Source organism: Bufo gargarizans, chromosome 1, assembly GCF_014858855.1.
Source record: "Bufo gargarizans isolate SCDJY-AF-19 chromosome 1, ASM1485885v1, whole genome shotgun sequence".
NCBI classification, from domain to species: Eukaryota; Metazoa; Chordata; class Amphibia; order Anura; family Bufonidae; genus Bufo; species Bufo gargarizans.
In genome coordinates this window covers 373,862,535-373,887,909 of record NC_058080.1, presented here as the reverse complement: position 1 = coordinate 373,887,909, position 25,375 = coordinate 373,862,535, and positions in this window count along the sequence as shown.

Sequence of the window (25,375 nt, the reverse complement as noted above, 5' to 3'; positions counted from 1 at the left end):
AGAATATATTAGCACAAAGTAAATTGAAGAAGAAGGAGAAAGCACTAACGGCATTGGCCACTGCCAGTTGTTACCCAAATCGTGTGGGCAGTTATAGTTGTGGCCATACCAAAGGCTGCAACAGTATTTCCAACAGAACATTGGGCCAGATTTATCATGACTCTGACAGCTCACTCCACTGTCACATATGGCTAAAGTCAGTTTTAGCCAAGTCAGATTTATGATCGGCCCTTTAAGACTGTAATAAATGTGGTTTGACGGTAGCAGTTTATCCGTCAGTAAGCAGCTTTACAAAAGTCGCACATCTTTACGGAAAAGTCGCACGTTTTTATGAAAAAATCGCATGTTCTATTAAAAAGTCTCATAAGATAAGCATGGTCCTCACTGGAGTGAAATTGCGACTTTTTTGCGACTTTTTAAATAGTCCCAATAGTAAATCTGTCCAGAGATTCATTTACATAAGAAGACATGCCCACTTTCAGAAAACCGGCGAGGATAGTGCAGAGCAGGAAAAAGTCGCAAATTTGTGCGCAGTTTTAGCGTTTGGGACTTTTTCACTCCATTATTCTGACCTGAGCTAATGATAAATCTGTCCCAATGACTTTAAAGAGCAACATAACGGGAGAAGAATTCCTCTTATAAAGCCTTATGAATTGTTCCTCCTCCTATGTACAGTAGTCTATCTTTTAGAATGTGAATGTGGCCTGCAGTAGGTGGGCCCTACCATCCAGTCCCTGAGAGAACGTCTGAACAAACACTGGTGGAACATTGCGAGGGTTTTTTTTGAAACGCACTGTATCACTCATAATAAGGATCCCTCCAAGCTCATTATTACACCCATTGAACAGATCGCTGACAATTGCTCTGATAGATTCAGAACGCTCCAAAGGAGGGAGATGTTTTGGATTTTTTTAGGATTACAGACTCTGGAACCATATGGCCTGAATGAAAGTCTAGAGAACAAATGTTTGTAATGTGCTTGTTTTTTTTTTTTTCTAAACACCTTCCACAAGGCTCCATTATCCCCTTCCCCTCCTATCATTGTGACTTGACCCTGGTTCGTCCTTATCCATGCTGGGATCACCCATTATACCCCGCTATTAACTTTACACCTAATTTTATTAATCTTTCAATTCAATTAGTTCCATCAGGGACCTACCCTTCTCTCTTTTAACCGTGTTAGAGTTTCTTCCTACTTCCCTCCCTTTGCCACCATTACTCAATTCACTGCAGTATAATTTATTTTTAACCAATTATACATACCTTTTTCAAGTCATTTACCACCCAGTTTCCATCATACATCTTTTGCCCACCCTTTATTTATTTTCATCCAATATTTTATATTAAATTTTTTATAAACTTTTTATAATCCAACATATTCATTATCGTAGTTTACTGACCACCCTCTCAGTTCCAGTACCCAGGACATGTTGCAAATACAGAAGACAGTTGATCATATCTGTGCAATAGGTCCACGTTCCCCCCTCTCCCTCTTTGTCAGTTTCCCCTCCTCCTCATCATACTGACACCCTGACCCACCATTTTCTATTACAGCGACGGTCCTAGTAATTTCTGACATTCACCTAATCCTTCCCAGCATCGCAACTCTAAGCCCACCCAGCAGCCGGCGCTCCTCCAATCGGAGCGGCAACCAACCCCCTTTCACCTCTCGCAGTGAGCGCGCGCTGCGAACACAGCAACATAGACGCCCCACGTGCTGACAAGCCTCTGCTGTGGTCCTCCAGGTATTGTCTCTATGTTAATCTCTTTTTTTACTGTAATTGTGGAGTGGTTTTATCTTATAATAAGCCCACCCTGGGTAGTGGCAGCCCATTTTATATTCCCCCATCTCTCATATAGTATATACTTAGGTTTTTATTGATATTCACTGCCTAGTTGCTTCACTGACACCCATTTTTTAATAATCATTTATTATTAATCGTCATTAATGGCTACTACCAGCACTCAGGTTTATTTATTTATTTGTTGCACAGAAAAATCCTTATGTACCAGTTAATCAAGACAACTTGACCTTACAGTACCTTAACCTTATATACATATATTTACAGATAGAAGTTTGGAGAATTCAATGATCCTTTGTCTCATGTTTGGACGATACCGTGCATGGGCCACCCGAGTGAACCGGCGTGACAGTGACCATTGGTTGACACGGAGGAGGAGCATCTGGATAAGGGGCTGACTGGCAACTTTTGGCCCAGGGGGCAAGTAACACCCAGAGGCCCACTGAGCCCCCTCCTGCTTTCCCATTTCCCCTGCCTCCTCCTGACCCCCCCCCCCCCCCCTTGCCACTTTCGTCAGCCATGTAAATTACAACACAGTAAAACAAAATAAACTAGGCATGCTCCGATATATCGGCCGCCGAAACATATCAGCCGAGAATTGCATTTTTGGTATAATGCCGAAAGTGTCATTTTCTGGCTGATACAGTGTTGCATCCGTGTATTCTCTCCTCCCCGCTGGGCGCTGCTCTGTGTCCCCCCCCATGACACTTGATGACTTTTGCAGGAGAAACTGTATATTGTGTGGCACAGTGTAGAGGTATACTGTATATTGTGGGGCACAGTGTAGGCTATATGTGTATAACATAAACATATTTCATTTGAAAACTTAGTTACTTGGCTTGGCCCTTGGGGATCTCGGACGTCACTTCCACACTTTGGCCGGGGGCTCGGCGGAGCTGATGTTGTGTTTTATCCTAATGAGAAAGATTTCATAATAAGGATTTAGAGAAGAGGCAGAGGGATAGCAGAGCAGGGAGAGGCTGGTGCTGCTACGAGGGGGTCATACCATGGAGGAGTAATAAAACCCACCATAATGCCCCCCCCCCCAGTAGAAATAATTTTCCTTATAATAGACAGTGCACAAAATACTCCCTTGTAATATCCCCAGTTGAGCTAATGTCCCCATAGTGCCCCCTATAATGTGCTAGTAGCCAGATAAGGCCCCCTATAATGTGCCAGTAGCCAGATAGGGCCCCCCTATAATGTGCCAGTAGCCATAGGCCCCCTCCACTATAATGTGCCAGTACCCAGAGAGGGCCCCCCTATAATGTGCCAGTAGCCATAGGCCCCCCTATAATGTGCCAGTAGCCATAGCCCCCCCCCACTAATGTGCCAGTAGCCATAGCCCCCCCCCCCCACTAATGTGCCAGTAGCCATAGCCCCCCCCACTAATGCGCCAGTAGCCATATCCCCCCCACTAATGTGCCAGTAGCCATAGCCCCCCTATAATGTGCCAGTAGCCACATAGGGCCCCCCTATAATGTTCCAGTAGCCACATAGGGCCCCCCTATAATGTGCCAGTAGCCACATAGGGCCCCCCTATAATGTGCCAGTGGCCACATAGGGCCCCCCTATAATGTGCCAGTAGCCACATAGGGCCCCCCTATAATGTGCCAGTAGCCACATAGGGCCCCCCTATAATGTGCCAGTAGCCACATAGGGCCCCCCTATAATGTGCCAGTAGCCATAGGCCACCCATAATGTGCCATCAGCCCATAGTCCCCCTATAATCTGCCAGTAGCCATAGGCCCCCCTATAATCTGCCATCAGCCCATATTCCCCCTATAATCTGCCAGTAGCCATAGGCCCCCCTATTATCTGCCAGTAGCCATAGGCCCCCCTATTATCTGCCAGTAGCCATAGGCCCCCCTATAATCTGCCAGTAGCCATAGGCCCCCCTATAATCTGCCAGTAGCCATAGGCCCCCCTATAATCTGCCAGTAGCCATAGGCCCCCCCTATAATCTGCCAGTAGCCATAGGCCCCCCCATAATCTGCCAGTAGCCATAGGCCCCCCTATAATCTGCCAGTGGCCATAGGCCTCCCATAATGTGCCAGTAGCCATAGGTCCCCCATAATGTGCCAGTAGCCATAGCCCCCCCCATATAATGTGCAAGTAGCCATAGCCCCCCCATATAATGTGCCAGTAGCCATAGGCCCCCCTATAATCTGCCAGTAGCCATAGCCCCCCCTATAATCTGCCAGTAGCCATAGGCCCCCCATAATGTGCCAGTAGCCATAGGTCCCCCATAATGTGCCAGTAGCCATAGGTCCCCCATAATGTGCCAGTACCCATAGCCCCCCATAATGTGCCAGTAGCCATAGGCCCCCCTATAATCTGCCAGTAGCCATAGGCCCCCCACTAATGTGCCAGTAGCCAGATAGGGCCCCCCCACTAATGTGCCAGGAGTAGCCAGATAGGGGCCCCCCTATAATGTGCCAGGAGTAGCCAGATTGTGCCCCTGTGCCCCCCTGCCCCCCACCCCCCTCATAAAGTGCCAGCCCAGTAGCCAGATAGGGGGGGGCCCCTTATGTGCCAGGAGTAGCCACTAGCCAGATTGTGCCCCCCTGCCCCCCACCCCCCTCATAAAGTGCCAGCCCAGGGCCAGTAGCCAGATAGGGACAGAAATAAAGAAGAAAAAAAAAATATGTCAGTCAGACTTATACTTACCTCCCTGCTTCTCTGGAATACTCCGGTCCCGCCTCCAGCCAGCACAGATGTAATCACTTTACGGCAGCGCAGCCAGGGCGCAGGTGGCGCGATGACGTCATCGCGCCGCCTGCGCCGGTCCGGCGGCCTGTCTGATAGGCTGCCGGCAACACGCCTCCCCTGCTCCCCGTCTCCCTGGCTTAAAGTGGCAGTTTATTCCGGCCCGGCCAGCCGGGACAGCAAGCCAGGGAGGCCCGGGGGGGCAATTGCCCCCCTGCCCCCCGGCCCAGTCCGCCCCTGATCTGGATAGAGGTTGGATCGATTGTTGTGCGTTGTGTGGCTGCCTTGATGCCCCCTCCATTTACCACACTGTGTTACCATGGCCACTGATACGCCCCCTTGATGCCACGTTGACGCGACCCTGTCATGTGTCTTTTCCTTCCTTCCTCCCGCCGCCGCTGCGTTCACGATGCGCTCCACTGGGCGACGTCGCGTTCCTGGGTGCGTGCGTGATGACGCGGCTGCGTGGGGAGGTGGACGAGGGACGCATGGCGCGGCGCATGCGCTTGGCCGATTGGGAGACGCTGACGCGGGCGCACTCGGCTGATCCATTACGGTGGGATCCACCAGTTTTTAAAGTTTAATAAGATGCAGCTGCATCATGAACTAGCGATTTTAACTCTTAGTATACAGAGCACTTTTATATTTACACTTGATAAATTAGATGGTGGACATAAGGGACACTGTTATTGTACATCTGATCACTCTGTATAAAGGAACAATGTATAGAAAGCATGATTGATGTTATAGAGCTTTTATGAAGATATTACCACTTTGATGTGAATAAGTAGTATACACAGAAAGTCATGTGATGCTGTGACGTTTGATGATCATGTGATTTTATTGTTAACATGTGTTTTCACTGATTGCACTGAGTTTGTAATGAATTGTGGGTATATATACCCCACAGCAAGCACTGTTGTATAGCTTGACAAAGGCCTCATTGAGTAGGCCGAAACGTTGCTGGAAGTGCTGCCTCTTCATTTGCTGAATATATATACACACAAATACAATCTTAAAATATCCTTGGTCACATGGGGGTCTCTTCCCCATGTGTACACCTGGTGATTCATGTTGGATTATATTTTGTCTGGGGGAGGTTCCCCCATTATATGTCTAGAGACAGATCTCAACGTTTCTTTGCATAATTTTTTTCAACATTTACCCATTATCTTTTATAGCATTTTATACTGTGTTACTTTCTTTTAGACTTGATAAAGGGGTCGTGTCCCCCAAAACGCATCATCCTTCAAAAAACTTAAAGCTATTTTGAGACTTAGTTGTGATATTGTGCCTCGTGCCGTCCATAAATCCGCTTGATTCCTATGGTCTAGCGTTCCTTTAGTATCACGTGTTCACCTTAGTGGCGTTCTTGGCTCCCGCCTAAGGTGTTTGGACAAGTCTGGCTGCACCAAATGACGATTATCTTCATCCAGGCCTTAATTGTAGTTGCACCCAATCTGATGCAACCGAAATAAGTGAGCAAAACCACCTCTCCTGTGTGAAGGCAACATTATCTAACTTATTTACCCTATGAGAGCCTTTCTCTTATTTTTGCCACTATTAACTAAGCATCATGTTAGAGGAACCCACCGACTCTTGGCTGGGGATGTCTGATGTCACTTGCGACAAAGTCGAAGACCGAGTCAACCATTGAAGCACTGTTGGGTTGCTGGTCAAGACACGACTGCTAGATGACACCGGGAGCTCTGACCTCTCGCTGCGACTACTGCTGCCACCCCCCCTTCTTCTTCTGCTTCTACTTGTGCCTGCGATAGAAACATTTTGGCCACTGTCCGTTCCCTTTGAAGGACCTGTCACTTGTCTGTCTGACATATTGTAAAAGAATTAAATTAAAAGTAAATTAATACACCACAAAATTGTCTATGAAACAATGTACATTCACCGCGAAACGGCTAATAACACGCACTTTTTTTTTCTTAATACACCACTAAAATGTCTATAAAACAATGTATGTTCACTGCTGAATGGCTAATAAGACACACTTTTTATTTTATTTATTAATACACCACAAAAATGTCTAAGAAACAATGTACCTTAACCGCTGAATGGCTAATAGGGCATACTTTTTTTTTTCTTATCAATACATCACAGAAATGAAACAATGCAGGTTCACCACTGAATGGCTAATAAGAAGTACTTTATTTTCAAAAATGTCTATGAAACAATGTACGTTCACAGCTGAACGGCTATTAAGACGTACTTTTTTTTCTTATTAATATACCACAAAATATCAAAACAATGTAAATTCACTGCTGAATGGCTAATAAAAGACATACTTTTTTTTCCTATTAATACACCACAGAAATATCTATGAAACAATGTGCGTTCACCGCTGAACGGCTAATAACACATAATTTTTTTTCTTATTAATACAGCGCAAAAATGCCTATCAAACAAAGTTGTTCACAGCTGAACAGCTAATAACATATACTTCCCCCCCCCCCATTAATACGCTAGAAAAATGTCTATAAAACAATGTATGTTCACCGCAGAACGGCTAAGATGTATGTATAGTTCCTATTAATACACCTAGTAAATGGCTGTATCACACAGCACTTGCACCCCAGTAACAAGTGAGATCGTGAAAACTCAGATCCGATGGTATATTCTAACCCCCAGGCATTCCCATGGTGACGGGGACGCTTGCCTGTGGGTTAGATTATACTATCGGATCTGAGTTTTCACGATCTCAGTGAGAACGTGAAAACTCAGATCCGATGGTATATTCTAACTCCAAGGCGTTCCTATGTTGACGGGGACGCTTGCTTGGGGGTTACAATATACCATCGGATCTGAGTTTTCATGATCTCACTGAGATCGTGAAAACTCAGATCTGATGGTATATTCTAACCCCCAGGCGTTCAAATGGTGACGGGGACACTTGTCGGGGAGGAGTATGCCAAAGTGGAACAACTGTACAGATTGAAAAAAAACTAATATTCTAAAAAAAGAAATGTATATTATATATAGTGCTATATACAGTATTTGTTTTTTTGAATATTCGTAATATTCTAAAACAAGAATATATAGCAATATAGCGAATATTTGAAAAAAACGAATGTAGAGCAAAATAGCTATTATAGTGCTATAATCTTCTGTGTCTAATAGTTGTATTTTTTTCTCATCTGAAGTTCAAATTGGAAAAAAATGACAACTATTAAAAAAAAGAAGATTAAAGCACTATATTAGCTAAATTGCTTTATATTAGTTTTTTTTCCGAATAATCCCTATATTGCTATATATTCTTGTTTTAGAATATTACGAATATTTTGAAAAACTAATACAGCACTATATTAGCTATATTGCTCTATATATTCATTTTTTAGAATATTTGTCATTTTTCCCATCTGAAGTCATGATTCCTCCCTGCTTAAGTAACTTAAAGGGGTATTCTCATCTTGCTACTTCATCCTAAATTGCTGCCAGCTAGCTGGCTGGTTTTCTGCTACTTAGGCTGGGGGCGGGCTTAGGCAGTTTGAGTGAAAGACGGCCCCGCCTCCTTATGACATCACACTGAGAACTCAGTCCTTGTGTGCTAGTTCATGTGAAGAGTATGACTCATCAGTCTGGCAGCCTGCAGTGTCTGTGAGGCCCCTCCCCCTGCTCGGGAATCATCAGAGAGCCATGTGAAGTGAGCTCAGTGTACAGTAACATGTGGCTGTTCTGCAGTGTTACACACAAAATCTCAGTCTGATCTTTTACAAACCCATTCTATGCATCAAAAACTATAATTCCATATTATACATCAGCTCAAAAGCTTGACCAGCCCCCACCCACCAGCACTGATGCAGATTTGTTTCTATTACAGCTGTACTCCAGTTGTGTATAAACCTTACACTATGTATCTTTATAGATGCGTATACAGCTCAGCTACATGTGTCTTCTCCAGTCCCCTAAAATCACTTTGGCTGAATGGCTTCCTATACAGCCCTGCTACATCTTTATTCTACTCCCCCACTAGCACTGTGTCTGAAAAGCTTCATATACAGCTCTGCTACATCTGTCTGTTTATCTCTTCAACCAGCACTGTGTCAGAACAGCCGCATATTCAGCTCTGCTAAATCTGTTTCTCTCTTCCAATAGCATTGATGCTGACCCACCACATATACAGCTCTGCTACATCAGTTATTCTCTTCCACCAGCATTGATGCTGACCCGCAACATATACAGCCCAGCTACATCAGTTTCTCTCTTCCACCAGCATTGATGCTGACCCGCCACATATACAGCGCTGCTACATCTGTCTATACCTTTCCCCACTAGAACTATGGCTGAACAGCAGCATATTCAGCTCTGCTACATCCATCAGCCCCCAAGTGCCTCCATCAGCCCCCATATGCCTCAAATAGCCTCAATCAGCCTCCATATGCCTCAAATAGCCCCCCATATGACTCAAACAGCCCCCATATGCCTCAAACAGCCCCCATCAGCCTCCATCAGCCCCCATATGCCTCAAACAGCCCCCATATGCCTCAAACAGCCCCCATATGCCTCAAACAGCCCCCATATGCCTCAAACAGCCCCCATATGCCTCAAACAGACCCCATCAGCCTCACACAGACCCCATATGCCTCAAACAGCCCCCATCAGCCTCAAACAGCCCCCATTAGCCTTAAATATCCCCCCATATTCCTCAATCAGCCCCCATATGCCTCAATCATTCCACATCAGCCCCCATCTGCCTCAATCAAACCCCATAAGCCTCCATATGCCTCAAATATGCCCCCATCAGCCTCTTTCAGACCCCATATGCCTCAAATTTCCCCAAAGTGCCTCCATCTGCCCCCCAAGTGCCTCCATCTGCCCCCCAAGTGCCTCCATCTGCCCCCAAGTGCCTCCATCTGCCCCCCAAGTGCCTCCATCAGCCCCCCCAAGTGCCTCCATCAGCCCCCCCAAGTGCCTCCATCAGCCCCCCCAAGTGCCTCCATCAGCCCCCCAAGTGCCTCCATCAGCCCCCCAAGTGCCTCCATCAGCCCCCCCAAGTGCCTCCATCAGCCCCCCAAGTGCCTCCATCAGCCCCCCCAAGTGCCTCCATCAGCCCCCCCAAGTGCCGCCATCAGCCCCCAATCGTTGGTAGAATTGGTGGTGCATGTAAAAAAAATATTCACCCCTTCTGAAGTCCTGGTCCTCCGCTGGCTCTCCAACGATGTCCGGACTCTTCTCTTCCTCCCGCAAACTGCTTTGGCGGATGCGCGGCTCTATCTCAGATGCCATAGATAGATTCTGTGCATGCGCGGCCGCCCGAATGAGCTGCCGACGTGCGTGTTCACAAGTTCTTCCACGGGTCGGCCGCAGGATCGCAGACGCTGCAGAGCGCAGGCACGGCCCATGGATGCGGCAGGCGAGATTTGGCCGTATCCATGGGAAGAGCAAATAAACATAACAATGAGAAAAAAGAAATTTTCATTAGAATGGTAGGATATTTTTTATGAAATGTATGGCAAGAAGTCTTCAGTGGGATGAAAGGATTTAAATTAACACTGATTGATAAGATGAGAATACCTCTTTAAGCAGGGAGGAATCATGACTTCAGATGGAAAAAAATTACAAATATTCTTAAAAAATGAATATATAGCACAAAATTCTATAGTGCTATATATTCGTTTTTGACCCACAACAGTATTGATCGCGTAATATTCGCATATTATACGATTATTACCTTGCCGATTTTTTGAGTATTTTTTTTTTTTGAATATAACGAATATTCAAATTCGTGAATATTATACGAATATTCTACAAAATCTTCACAAAATATTGCGAATTCGAATATGACCCTGCCGCTCATCACTACCTCCTATGTGCAAGAATATAACTACTATAATAGTACCTCATGTGTACAAGAATATAACTACTATAATACTGCTCCGATGTAGAGGAATATAACTACTATAATACTGCCCCTATGTACAAGACTATAACTACTTTAATACTGCTCCTATGTACAAGAATTTAACTACTGTAATACTGCTCCTATGTACAAGAATATAACTACAATGATACTGCCACCTATGTACAAGAATATAACTACTATAATACTGCTCCTATGTACAAGAATATAACTGCTATAATACTGCCCCTATGTACAATAATATAACTACTATAATACTGCCCCTATGCATAATAATATAACTACTATAATACTGCCTCCTATGTACAAGAATATAACTACTATAATACTGCTCCTGTGTACAAGGATATAACGGCTATAATACTGCTCCTATGTAAAAGAATATAACTACTATAATACTGCTCCTATATACAAGAATATAACTACTATAATACTGCTCCTATGTACAAGAATATAACTACTATAATTCTGCTCCTATGTACAAGAATCTAACTACTATAATACTGCTCCTATGTACAAGAATATAACTACTATAATACTGCTCCTATGTATAAGAATATAACTACTATAATACTGCTCCTATGTACAAGAATATAACTTCTATAATACTGCCTCCTATGTACAAGAATATACCTGCTATAATACTGATCCTATGTACAAGAATATAACTACTATAATACTGCCTCCTATGTACAATAATATAACTACTATAATACTATTTCCTATGTACAAGGGTATAACTACTGTAATACTGCTCCTATGTACAAGAATATGACTACTATAATACTGCTCCTATGTACAAGAATATAACTACTATAATACTGCTCCAATGTACAACAACATAACTACTATAATACTGCTCCTATGTACAAGAATATAACTACTATAATACTGCTCCTATGTACAAGAATATAACTACTATGATACTGCTCCTATGTACAATAATATAACTACTATAATATTGCTCCTATATACAAGAATATAACTACTATAATACTGCCTCCTATGTACAAGAATATAACTACTATAATACTGTTCCTATGTACAAGAATATAACTACTATAATACTGCTCCTATGTACAGGAATATAACTACTAGAATACTGCTCCTATGTACAAGAATATAACTACTATAATACTGCTCCTATGTGCAGTAATATAACTACTATAATACTGCCTCCTATGTACAAGAATATAACTATTATAATACTGCTCCTATGTACAAGAATATAACTACTATAATACTGCCCCTATGTACAAGAATATAACTACTATAATACTGCTCCTATGTACAAGAATATAACTACTATAATACTGCCTCCTATGTACAAGAATATAACTACTATAATACTGCCTCCTATGTACAAGAATATAACTACTATAATACTGCTCCTATGTACAAAAATATAAATACTATAATACTGCTCCTATGTACAAGAATATAACTACTATAATGATCTTTTTATTTAAAATCAAGCAACAAAATATTACAATATATTTACAATAAAGTCATAGAAAATAAAAGAAATAACGTTACATCACATAAACATCACACACATTATACACATGCTGACACATGGATGTTCCTCCACTACACATTATTGCAGTTCTTTTTCTCAACTTCTATCTATCACACAATCATTTCTCTCCAGCATAAAGGACCAGAAAGACACCTCTTGTCTCCTAGCTGCAACTCATGAGCATTGCTTCTTCAGATAAGTCTCCTGTATGGATGGAGAAGACATCAGATCTCTCCTGAGAAACTCGCCTGCCGCCTGTTCTTCGCCTTTACACTGTTCACATTAAGATTTTTTATTTTTATTTTTTGCGGTCTTATTCAGGTCACTTAAACTTCTTTGCCCTTTTTTTCCTCCTCCCACTGCTGTGACCTGTACTGCCCCATCTTTTGGTGGACACTGAGGAAACAAGATCTTCTTTCTGAGGGTCATCCTCAGGATTGAGTGAATGAACTTGCTCCATTTGTGCCTCTTCCTTCTGATCTTCTTCTCCCAGTGCACTGTAACGTCCAGAAGCTGCTTCCAGTACCGATAGCTCAGGTGTTCTCTTCACTGTGCTGTTTTTCCTTTTTACTGTCTGGAACCCATCATCATCCACACTGGTCTCTATGGCTGGACCAGCTGGCTCTGTGGACATGGTCTCTGTGGCTGGAGCAGCTGGCTCTGTGGACATGGTCTCTGTGGCTGGATCAGTTGGTTCTACAAGTGTGACCCCTGCAGGGTTAGCTGGTTCTGTAGACACACAGGGCCTCTCTTCAGGTGGTTTGGTGGCAGCTGGTTCTTCAGGCGTGCTGAGCTTTTGTTTCAGTAAGTCATTCATAACTTTTTTTAATATTTTGCTACTTGGAAGGAATTTCTCTCTGGTGGCTGGTGATATTTGTGAAGCAGCACCCATGGGTGGCACATCAGTCTCTACAGCAGGGTCACTGGTACCTTGCCTTCCAACAGCATTGGGATTGGCAGTTTCTGGGACTACATCTGTAATTGCAGCGACATCCTCCTGGTCTTCCTCCATGTTTTCTATGAACATCTCCTCAGTGATCTTGTTGTGTTCTGCGTGCGGACAGTCCCGGAACGTGTGGCCCTGTCCTAAGCACAGGTTACAGATGACCGGGCCTGTGCACTCGTCCTTTACATGCCCCAACTGTCCACATAATGAGCACTTGGTGTGAGAGCAACTATGGGCGAAGTGTCTGCCCCCACATCTATGGCACAGGCGCGGCTGCCCAGGGTAATAACATATCCCTCTCTCAGAGCCCAGGTAGAAGGAGTGCGGCAGATGGCTGGTCACCCCGTTGTGTTGGACGAGCTGAACTCTGACAGTGTAGCCCCCATTCCAAATACCCTCCTCATCATAGATTTTTGTTGGCCGGCTTTCTACTATACACTGTCTGTTCAGCCAGAGCTCCAGATCTGCCAGCGCGACCACCTCTGACTGGAAGAGGACAGTGGCCGTGACCACCTGGGGCCTAGACAGCTGGATCACTCTGAGGTGCTCCCAAATCTTGTTCTCTTTAGTATCATTATAAATGCTCCAGAACAAATCCAGACTATATTGAAGCTTAAAGCTGACGTCATAATTCCTGGTGGAAGGAATATGGATCAGAGCGTACACCTCAGAAGCCTTAAACTTCATGAACTCTTTCAGAAGAACTTTCCCTATATACAGTCTGGAGGGGATGTTCTCTGGTCCTGTGAACCCGATTCTGACTGCGTTCCTCCTCTGAGGTGGGGGGTTCGCCGGCCTGGTGACATTAGAGAACAGTCTCTTGTACTGAGGTTGTTCAGCAGATGGATCAGTACTCGGCCTCTCCTCGGCTACAGTCTTATGGTCATCTGATGGTGCTGCCTGCACTGTGGAGAGCTGAGGGTCCTGTACAATGTCTGTAACCTCTGCTGCACGCTGTGCACTTGGTTCAATTAGGGGTAAATTGTCACTCGCAGCACTGAGCGGGGTCTCACTGACCAGATCAACACATAAAGAGTTTTCTTGCTGAAGCACAGGACTGACACTAGAATTCAATTCATCAGTGCTACAAACAAAGTCCACTGTGCTTAACCCCTTGCTGTCTGGCACACTTTGTTCTGCAGCATTTGCAGAGGTTGATGGCTCAGACCCCAAACATGGTTCACACAAAGGTCCTCCAGTCTCTGCACCCCCATATATTATAGGGTTCCTCTGCTTCACAGCATTGCAACCAGTCTCATATTCAGTTTCTTTTTTTCTAAGAATTTCTCTCCTTTTCACAACTTGGGCTCTAGATTCTTTCTTTTTGTCACTTGCCCAGTTTTGTATTTTAGATATTATACTTGTATCTTCCTCCAGACGCCCCTTCAGTACAGCCAGCTCACGTGTGCAATCATCCAGACACTCGCACTTCATCAGCTTTGTTTTTGGATCAGACTCTTTGCTAATTTCATCTCTCAATCTGTGGATCTTCATTTCAAGTTTAAATACATTTTTCCTGGTCACATTTATGTTTAAGTCAGAAACATTGCTGCATTCAGCAGACTCACCAGCCACCATTTCCAAACTCTCCTCTCCATGCTGCAGGCCACACTCCAGGCTCTGGGCTTTCCCAGGATCATCAGCCCAGCTTCCCTCTCCTCCACCTGGGTCAGAAGCCATGACCCCTCCCTGCAGGGAGCTCAGCACCACACGTCTATCCTCTCCTATGGACAAGAATATAACTACTATAATACTGCTCCTATGTACAAGAATATAACTACTATAATACTGCTCCTATGTACAAGAATATAACTACTATAATACTGCTCCTATGTACAAGAATATAACTACTATAATACTGCTCTTATGTACAAGAATATAACTACTATAATACTGCTCCTATGTACAAGAATATAACTACTATAATACTGCTCCTATGTACAAGAATATAACTACTATAATACTGCTCCTATGTACAAGAATATAACTACTATAATACTGCCTCCTATGTACAAGAATATAACTACTATAATACTGCCTCCTATGTACAAGAATATAACTACTATAATACTGCCTCCTATGTACAAGAATATAACTACTATAATACTGCTCCTATGTACAAGAATATAACTACTATAATACTGCTCCTATGTACAAGAATATAACTACTATAATACTGCTCCTATGTACAAGAATATAACTACTATAATACTGCTCCTATGTACAAGAATATAACTACTATAATACTGCTCCTATGTACAAGAATATAACTACTATAATACTGCCTCCTATGTACAGAATATAACTACTATAATACTGCTCCTATGTACAAGAATATAACTACTATAATACTGCTCCTATGTACAGAATATAACTACTATAATACTGCTCCTATGTACAAGAATATAACTACTATAATACTGCCTCCTATGTACAAGAATATAACTACTATAATACTGCCTCCTATGTACAAGAATATAACTACTATAATACTGCTCCTATGTACAAGAATATAACTACTATAATACTGCTCCTATGTACAAGAATATAACTACTATAATACTGCCTCCTATGTACAAGAATATAACTACTATAATACTGCTCCTATGTACAAGAATATAACTACTATAATACTGCTCCTATGTACAAGAATATAACTACTATAATACTGCTCCTATGTACAAGAATATAACTACTATAATACTGCCTCCTATGTACAAGAATATAACTACTATAATACTGCTCCTATGTACAAGAATATAACTACTATAATACTGCTCCTATGTACAAGAATATAACTACTGTAATACTGCCCATATGTACAAGAATATAACTACTATAATACTGCTCCTATGTACAAGAATATAACTACTATAATACTGCCTCCTATGTACAAGAATATAACTACTATAATACTGCTACTATGTACAAGAATATAACTACTATAATACTGCTCCTATGTACAAGAATATAACTACTATAATACTGCTCCTATGTACAAGAATATAACTACTATGGGGGGCGGAGCCTGGCTGCAGACCTGACCGGACGTGTATAGGAGAGCTCTCCTCCTCACCACTCTGCTAACTGGTAAATTTTGCGGTCTAAATCGGTCAAGAATGGGAAAAGTGGGTAGATACATACCCAAAGAGAAGACTGAAGCCAACAAACCAGAGCGGGGTGCCTCCGACATGGAAAGATATCTGAATAAGAAATCACCAGCTCCAGCGCCGGCAGGCCCTAAGATGGAGCCGCCGGAAACCAACGACTGGGGCAGAGAATCGGAGGATGATGAAGAGGCCATAACTGAAGCATGCCCCGCTTCACAAAGCGCTGCTCCGATATCGAGAAAGTTTATACAGCAGGCGCTGTCGGCAGCCCTCACCCCAGTTGTACAGGAGCTGCAGGAAATAAAAGCTGACCTGAAACAAATCGGCGGGAGGGTGGAAATACTGGAAGACAACCAGGCGTCCATCACGAAATACATAAGAGCTGCGAGCGACAACACCATGGCTCTAGCAGCCTCCCTGGACACAGCATACTCCCTCATAGAAGACCAGGAAAATCGGAATAGGAGGAAGAACCTCCGCATCCGTGGCCTGCCTGAAAGCATCGCACATGAGGGCCTACCAGAAGCTGCAGGCGCCATCTTCTCCCTACTCCTAGGAAGCTCCTGCACATCCGAGATCCAGATTGAGCGCATCCACAGGGCGCTCAAGCCGAAGCCAAAGGAGACGGAGAATCCTAGAGACGTTGTATGCGGTCTATTGAGGTATGTGGATACCGCTGCGCTAATGCAGGCCGCCAGAAACAGGAGAGAAATCCTGTATGAAGGCGCCAAAATCACCATATACCAAGATCTGGCGTCCTCTACTCTGAATAAAAGGAGGGCGCTGCGGCCCCTCACAGAGCATCTGCGCCACCACAAAGTGCCATATAAATGGTTATTTCCCTTCGGCCTTACATTCGCTGTAGATGGGAAGCGCTGCACCATTCGCCTGCCACAAGACCTCCAGGCTGCCTGGGAGCTGTTACAGACGGATCCGCTTGATGTGCCATCCTGGCTGCCATCTGCCGACATCGGAACACAGCTGCCAGAACTACCAGAGGCCTCAGGCTGGCTCAAAGCTTCACAAAAGAGGAAGAACCAGCACAGATCAAGAGACACTTGAAGTCCTAGAGGCTGTCCAGTAGCTCTATCTAATCCATAGGAGTGACTTTCCACAGATCCCATGGAAGGACAGGTTCATGCTGGTCCTTTGCAATATCATGAGACTGCAAGTATACCTGTCTGTCATATGTATTGAAGAGTTCCCGTTCTTGTTAGGTTCCGCAGGGTAGATATTTTACCTTGCAATGCCACTTCTCTGCATTTGTACTTAGACCAATATTTGTAAGGTGCTATTCCGCACCAGTCCAGCAGGTGGTGCAATGTGGACACCATTGTGCAATGGGGTTTCACCTTGTACCCCCCCCTATCTACCAGGGTTATATTGGCACAAACCTGGTACGTGTGCCTAATTGCATGGCTGCTCATGCCCGCTTCACTGCAGCTAAGTGACCTGCTGCAGTGTTGCTGGCATGGGAGCCATTATACTGTTCTATTTGTCATGTTGACAGAGTCTTTAGTTGTGATGTTACTAGTTCACTCCCTAGATGCGGTCAATGTGTATGGCTGGAGTTCTCCGGTTCCAAGGATACCCAGTTCTTGCAATGATGTCGTCAATTAAATGTACAACGTACAATGTCAGGGGCTTTAACACCCCACAAAAGCGCTCTCAGGTCATCCGTCTGCTAAAAAAGAATAATACAGATATCTGCTTCTTTCAGGAGCTGCATTTTAAAGAGACACATATACCCAAAATTCAGAACCCATACTTCCAGCACTGGTATTTTAGTGCTTTTAAAAAGGCAAAGAGAGGGGTGGGTATTGCTATTTCTAAGAGAGTACCATTCACATTGATATCTAACCTGACGGACCCTGAGGGCCGCTTCGTATTCGTGAAGGGCCTCATTGGCACACAAAAGGTTACGCTTGCCAGTTTGTACAGCCCTAACCGTGGTCAGAAACGATGGATAAAGATCACTCTGAGTAAACTGGAGTTATTCGCAGAAGGGATTAGGTTAATTGGGGGAGACCTCAATGTCACTTTGAACCCCATCATTGATGCCTCTGATGGCTCCTCCCAATTGACCCAGTCAGCACTAGGATGTATCAACAGATATATTTCAGATATGAACCTGTTAGACGTCTGGCGACTGGCCCACCCAGATACTAGGGACTTTACTTTTTTCTCTGCACCGCATAAATCACACAAACGGTTAGATTACATCTTACTGTCCAGTAACGCCGTAGATATGGTGGACTCGGCTGACATAGGTGTTGTGTCCGTCTCTGATCACGCCCTCAGTCTCTGCTGCCCTCAGATTCTCCAGCTTACCAGCCTCAGTTAGACAGTGGCGTTTAAACGAGACGCTGCTGGATAGACAAGCAGATACCTTAATCCTAGAGCAAAAATTAAGGGACTTCTTTGTGACCAATGCGACACCGGGCATGCCCCAGACGACACTTTGGGAGACGCACAAAGTGGTTATCCGGGGAGAATTAATAGCCTTAGGCAGTAGAGCCAAGAAAGAGAAACAAAAGATCCTACATGATCTCTTGGTTCAGATAGTAGATAAAGAAGCGGTCCACAAACGGTCTAAAGCAATAAAAGTTCAGACCGAACTGAACAGGCTGAGATCGCAGCTAAAAGACCATTTAAACATTCAAAACGCAAAAGCCTATCAGTATGCCCAATATAAACATTATTCCCACGGGGACAAAGGATCTAAGTTGACGTCCTCCCTCACGAAACAAAAGAGGGATTCCATGTTCATACCCAACATCAAATCCAGAAATGGAAGTATGCTGCATAAAACAGCTGATATTGCAGGGGAATTCCAGGAATTCTACAAGCAACTCTATGGCCTATCGGACCCTGATCACCCAGATCTCTCATTACAAGAAGCAACAGACTTGTTTCTGAGAGGCCTAAATTTACCCCAGATAACCTCCCAAGAAGGCGATACCTTACTAGAGCCAGTCACTGAACTCGAAGTGAAAACTCTACTATCCTCTATGCCCACGGGTAAAAGCCCTGGCCCGGATGGATTCCCAGTGGGCTATTATAAAAAATTCCCAGATATACTGATACCCCATCTGATAACGTGGTGCAATGCACTACTGAATGGGGAAACCTTACATAAGCAATCATTGGAGGCCACGGTTACCATACTCCCAAAACCTGGGAAAGATCCCCTTCTCTGCGGTAGCTATAGGCCAATCTCGTTACTTAACGTAGATATAAAAATATGGGCCAAACTCCTAGCGACGCGGCTGAGTTGTCTGCTCCCCAAACTCATCCACCCCGACCAATCTGGCTTTGTTCCAGGGAGGGAAGGGAACCACAATTCCTGTAGGCTGATCACTGCAATACAGTGGGCCAAAAAGAAAAACCTCCCCTTGGCGCTTCTTAGTGTAGATGCGGAGAAGGCCTTTGACCGGGTGAGCTGGGACTTTATGAAGAGGACAATGTCGAGGTTTGGAATCCCGACAAGATTTCAGGAGGCTGTCATGTCATTATACAAAGGTCCAAGTGCAAAAATTAGGGTCAATGGTACATTGTCCCCATCCTTCCCTATTTGTAACGGGACACGTCAGGGCTGCCCCCTATCTCCCGCCTTGTATATACTGGTCATGGAGACCCTCCTTCAGGCCATTAGGGAGCATGTAGATATTCATGGGGTGAAAACAGAAAATAACGGTGCAGAATATATTAATGTGGCTTATGCCGACGATTTACTGATCATGGTCTCCAACCCGGTCGAGGCCTTCCCGCATCTCTTGAAACTATTTGAAGAGTATGGTAGGCTATCAAACTACAAAATGAATTATACCAAATCAGAAGCTTTAAATGTTAATGCCCCGGCGAGCTCCATAGCCATTTTAAAAACCACTACGCCCTTTAAATGGCAATCCTCATGTGTCTCCTATCTGGGGGTCAAGATCTCCGCGTCCACTGACGATCTATTCTGGCTCAATTATACTCCCCTAATAGCAGAGGTCCAAAAACTGCTTCAATCACTACGCCTCCCTTACTCCTCTTGGATAGGAAGGAAAAATATCCTAAAAGCGTTTGTCCTTCCAAAAATTATGTACGTATTACAGATGTTGCCAATATTTCTACCTAACTCGTACTTTACAAAGCTCCGTAGGCTTTTTGCGACTTACCTGTGGGGGGGAAGAAGGCTAGGGCCCCTCACCAGAGGCTTGTACTGGGGCGTGGTCATGGAGGTATAGCACTGCCAGATGTCCAAACATATTATAGGGCCATACACCTGAAGAGGTGGTTGCAGCTCCACTCCCCTGCCTATCGCACATTGGGCACGGAACTGGAACTAGTACAGCTTACCCAACAGCAGAAAGCAGCTTTATGGGGTCAATCAAATGCATCACTTCATTCCCACGTGCTCCTAAAGGGCACCAGTCTGGTCATTAAACAGCTCAACAAGGCTTACGGGCTCCTACAGAACCCTCCCGGTGCGATGCCAGCAGACCTCATACCACACACTATCCAACCTCCAGGTACTCAGGTCTCACAGATTTGGCACAGACTAAGAGGTTTCTCCACAGCCGAATTTATAGGGAAAGTAAGCGGCACCCTGTCGGAGCAACACCCACTCAGCCTGGTTTGGAATGCAGCTAACTTCCTAGACCTAATATCTATAAAAGCTGCTGGGAAACAGCTACTCACCCAGAAACCATGTGTATTGACCTCGACATGGTTTGAGAAGTTAGCAAACCCCCCTTCCCCTCAACGCAAATTGATATCTAACATATATATGGCCTTGACCTTACCTCAGCGCCGCATAACCCCACAGTATGTTCACACCTGGGCCAATGACCTTCAGACTACTTTCTCAGAGACGGATATTCTCCACATGCACGCGCACTCGCATGGCTTCTCCCGCTGTGTGAAGATCCAAGAGCATTCATATAAGGTTCTCACGCAGTGGTACCTTACCCCCAAACAACTATTTCTTAGTGGCCTGAGTGACCACGACAAGTGTTGGAGATGTGGAGAGGAAGGTGGCACTCTTCTTCACATTTTCTGGTCCTGCCCTAAAATAAGAGGATATTGGGATAACGTCTCCCAGATCATTAATGAAATTCTAAACATTAATCTGACATTATCCCCTCAACTGGTTCTTTTATGGCTCCCAACAAAGGACCTATCGCTGTCAAAGAACAAGCTTCCTACACACCTGATCCAGGCTGCACGTTTACTTATTCCCCAAAAGTGGCTGAGTTTAGATCCCCCCACAATCTCTTAGTGGTTAAACAAACTGGACCATATACACCGTATGGAGGAGCTAGCGGGATGGGAACTTAGGACACACGAGAAACATAAGAAGTTATGGGCCCCCTGGGTTGCGTATAGGCGTGCGAATGGTACTTCAGCATCTTAGCGATTTTTGACTGACATCAACCCTATGAAAGTCCCATAGTTGTGACAGACACATTAGCGAGAACGGAAGAAGCCAACCGTCTTCCTCTCTTTGGAATCATCAAATGTATCTCAACAGCCTTAGACCGTATCTGTCCAGTTCTAAGGACATATTGTATGGCCGCACGAGCTTGAGCTCCTCCAGCATTCCGGCTCATTTGCCTTATATAAGCTTGTAATTTGCCTCATTATGGGGAGATCTGGCAAGGATAAGACCAGAGGAAGTTCAGAGTTGACCCCACGGCACCCTAAACAACCAGAGATGGAGAAGTTCCTCCGAAAAACGCCGAGAGCTGCCGCACAGAAAGGCGCCAACATGGCGGCGTCTACTGCGGGCAGCGGCTCTGATATTTCAGACAGGAGGCCCAGAGAGCCGCCTCTGTCGGAACGGACCCTTCGCCGGGTTCTTGAATCTGCCCTTACGCCTCTCAAACATGATCTGGCGGACATTAAAGACGATATGAAACATCTAGGCCAGAGAGTGGTCATGCTGGAAGGCACGCAAGAAGCCATCTTGACCTATGAAGGTAAAGCGGCAGAGGTGCTTGCATCTCACAAGGCCCTATTGAATGATGCCTTCCTGAAACTGGAAGATCAAGAGAACCGGAGTCGCCTGCGCAATATACGCATTCACGGCCTACCTGAATCGATTGCGGCGGAGGCCTTGATGACGGTGGCGCGAGAGCTGTTCTCCACGATGCTTGGGCCTGACAGAGCGGAGGGGATTGTGGTGGAGCGCATACACAGGGCGCTACGCCCTAGGCCTAAACCACAAGAGCCGCCACGCGACGTAATTTGCGGCCTACTGAGCTACGTAGACACCGCAGCCCTCCTAAAAAGGCAAAGAGAGATGGAGGTGCTGGAGTATGACAATGTGCCGATCCAGATGTTCCAGGATCTTGCGCCATCCACCTTGGCTAAGCGGCGCTTATTCAAGCCTCTCCTCGATGTTCTCAGGAAGACGTCGACTCCGTTCCGGTGGCTATATACTTTTGGGCTGGCGGTTTCCAGGAATGGAAAACTGCTCACGGTGCGTTCACCAGCGGACCTGGAGTCAGTCTGGAGGTCCCTAGATGTCGTGGTTACCAGCCGACCAGGATGGCCCCTTGCCTTTTCCACCACGGGTATCTGCTTGGCAGACGGTGTCTGCAGGCAGGTCAGATCGCTCGGGACGCAACAAGATGGACAGGGCCCTCACCTGAGCCTGTGCCACGGTGTCATCGGCTGTGTCTGTGAGCATGAACTGCTAACACCATGCTTTATTTCATTTCTCTAATATGAGATGTTTGTATCTCTTGCCCTCCTGGCAGAGTGTTTTGTTTGGGTGATCCTGGCCTTTTCCTAATCGCCTTGTATTTGGCTAATTCCATGTTTATAGCCTAATGTTCCTATAGGAAGTTATGCCTTACTTGGGACGCTTTCCTGATGATGTAGGACTCTGCCTCCAAAGAGGTGATCCCTCTCTCCCCATGTGCAGGGTAATGACCGGATAGATTCCGGTGCTGGGTGTATTTTTTTTTTATTTTTTGTTCTTTTTGGTCTCTTTATTATAGACCATAAGCGCTTTACTTGCCCCCTCGCCAGTCCATTTCTATTTTGGCTGGTGATAAGTGAAGCGCTCATCATTTCTCGGATGGGTATCATGTCCGAGCGGGTTATTTGTCAGTTTAATATGTTTAATGTTATCCCCCTTACTTTCTGTCCTCTATCCCCCTTCCCTCCCCCCCTTTCCTCTGCTCTTTTTATCTTGGTGCTTTTCTTTATGGTCTGGGGTATCATATGCTCATGTACAGTTGTATGTATGCAAAAATGTCTTCCATAGTAGTAGCCTCACTCAATGCACATGGGCTGAACGAGCCATGCAAACGGTCTCAGACACTCTCTCTCCTCCTGAAACATAGGGTGTCAGTGGTCTTCCTACAGGAGACCCATTTTAGAACAGGCAAAATTCCCAAGTTTCCTCCGAGGAAATTTGTACAATGGTTCCATAGCACACATGACTCTGCCAGTAGGGGTGTCAGTATAACTGTCGATAAATGCCTCCCTTTCAAGCCCAAAGCAACATCCGCAGACCCTGAGGGCAGGTTCCTTTTTGTAAAAGGTGTCTTAGGTGACTCTCCTGTAACATTTGCCAACCTATATGCCCCTAATAAAGGCCAAGTACCATGGCTCGTTCAGACCCTAACTGCCCTATCCTCCTTCTCAGAAGGGTTATTGATTCTAGGGGGCGACTTTAATGTCGCCATGGAACCAGCGGTGGACACCTCGGTGGGCAGACCTTCTGTGTCTTACAGGTTATTAAAAAGGCTAAAAATTTCACTGAGGAAACTAAAGGTTTTGGACGTTTGGCGGACCATGAACCCCAATGGCCGAGACTATACATTTTACTCGCACGCTAAGATGTCCTTCCATAGATTGGATTATCTGTTCATGTCTGATTCACATATACGTAATGTCTCTGGAGCTCGGATAGGCAATATAACATTGTCCGATCATGCCCCTGTTATTATTACCTTCTCCCTGTCAGGTCCACAGAGGAAAGAGCGTGTGTGGCGCCTCAATGACACTTTGGTCTTGGACCCCACACACGCCAGCAAAATTAAGGCCTCGATCTCGGAATTCTTTAGGCTTAACAATACCCCAGAATCCCCCCCTTCTCCTGCTATACTTTGGGAATCCCATAAAGTAGTCCTTAGAGGAGAACTTATTGCCTTGGGGGCTTATGTAAAAAAGCAAAGGATGAAGGCCTTGGACGCTCTGTTAGCTTCCATTGCTCGTCTGGAATCCTCCCACAAGGAATCACAGGCTATACGCACATTAACAGAATTGACTGAAGCTAGAACGCGTCTTAAAAACTTATTAAATGTCACTTCTGCAAAATTAGTGTTACGATCAAGATTTAAGGCCTATGCCCATGGGAATAGAGGAAACAAACTGATGTCAGCTATCGCTAAAAAGCAGTTTTCTGACTCCTTTGTTTCCTCCATTAAAGATTCCAAGGGATTGATACATAAGTCCACTCCAGATGTAGCCAAGGCATTTTGTTCGTTCTATGAAGCTTTGTACAACTTACCCCCCCCCCCCATCAGGGGCTACACCTGGTGACCTATTGGAAGCCACAGATAAATTCCTGCAGACCCTTAACCTCCCTTCTATTTCTTCATCTAAGGCCTCCCAACTAACTAGACCCATCTTAGAGTCAGAAATCCGTAAGATTCTCATGTCCATTCCCTCAGGCAAAAGTCCCGGCCCCAATGGCTTCTCCATCGTGTATTACAAATCATTTCAAGATGTTTTAATCCCCCGTTTCAAGAATTTGTGCAATCACCTCCTGACTGGTGGCTCTCTTGCTCCCCACTCCTTATTGGCGCACATTACTGTCCTTCACAAGGAAAATAAGGATCCGACTTGCTGTAGTAATTATAGGCCGATATCTCTGCTTAACAACAATGTGAAGTGGTGGGCGAAGATTCTGGCTTCTAGGCTTCAGGATGTTCTTCCTGACATTGTCCAAGAGGAGCAGGTGGGCTTTGTCCATGGCAGACAGGGGTCAGAAAACACTGTACGGCTCCTCCATCTTGTAAATTGGGCCAAAAGATCTTCTAAGCCTTTGGTTCTGGTGAGTACAGATGCGGAGAAGGCCTTCGACAGGGTCAGCTGGCACTTTATGTCACGGACCCTGGCGAGGTTCGGCTTCCCAGACCAGTTTGTTACTGCTATCAATAGCCTATATTCGGCCCCCTCTGCCATGGTCAAAGTTAATGGAGCACTGTCCCCACCATTTCGCATCACTAACGGGACAAGGCAGGGATGTCCCCTCTCTCCTGCACTATTCATTTTAGTGATGGAGACCCTCCTGTGTAAAATTAGAGCAGACCCAGATATTAAAGGCCTCCGGGTTGGCTCTTGCAATCATGTTACTGCAGCATTCGCAGACGACCTTTTAGTCATGACCTCCAACCCTTCGGAGTCTTTGCC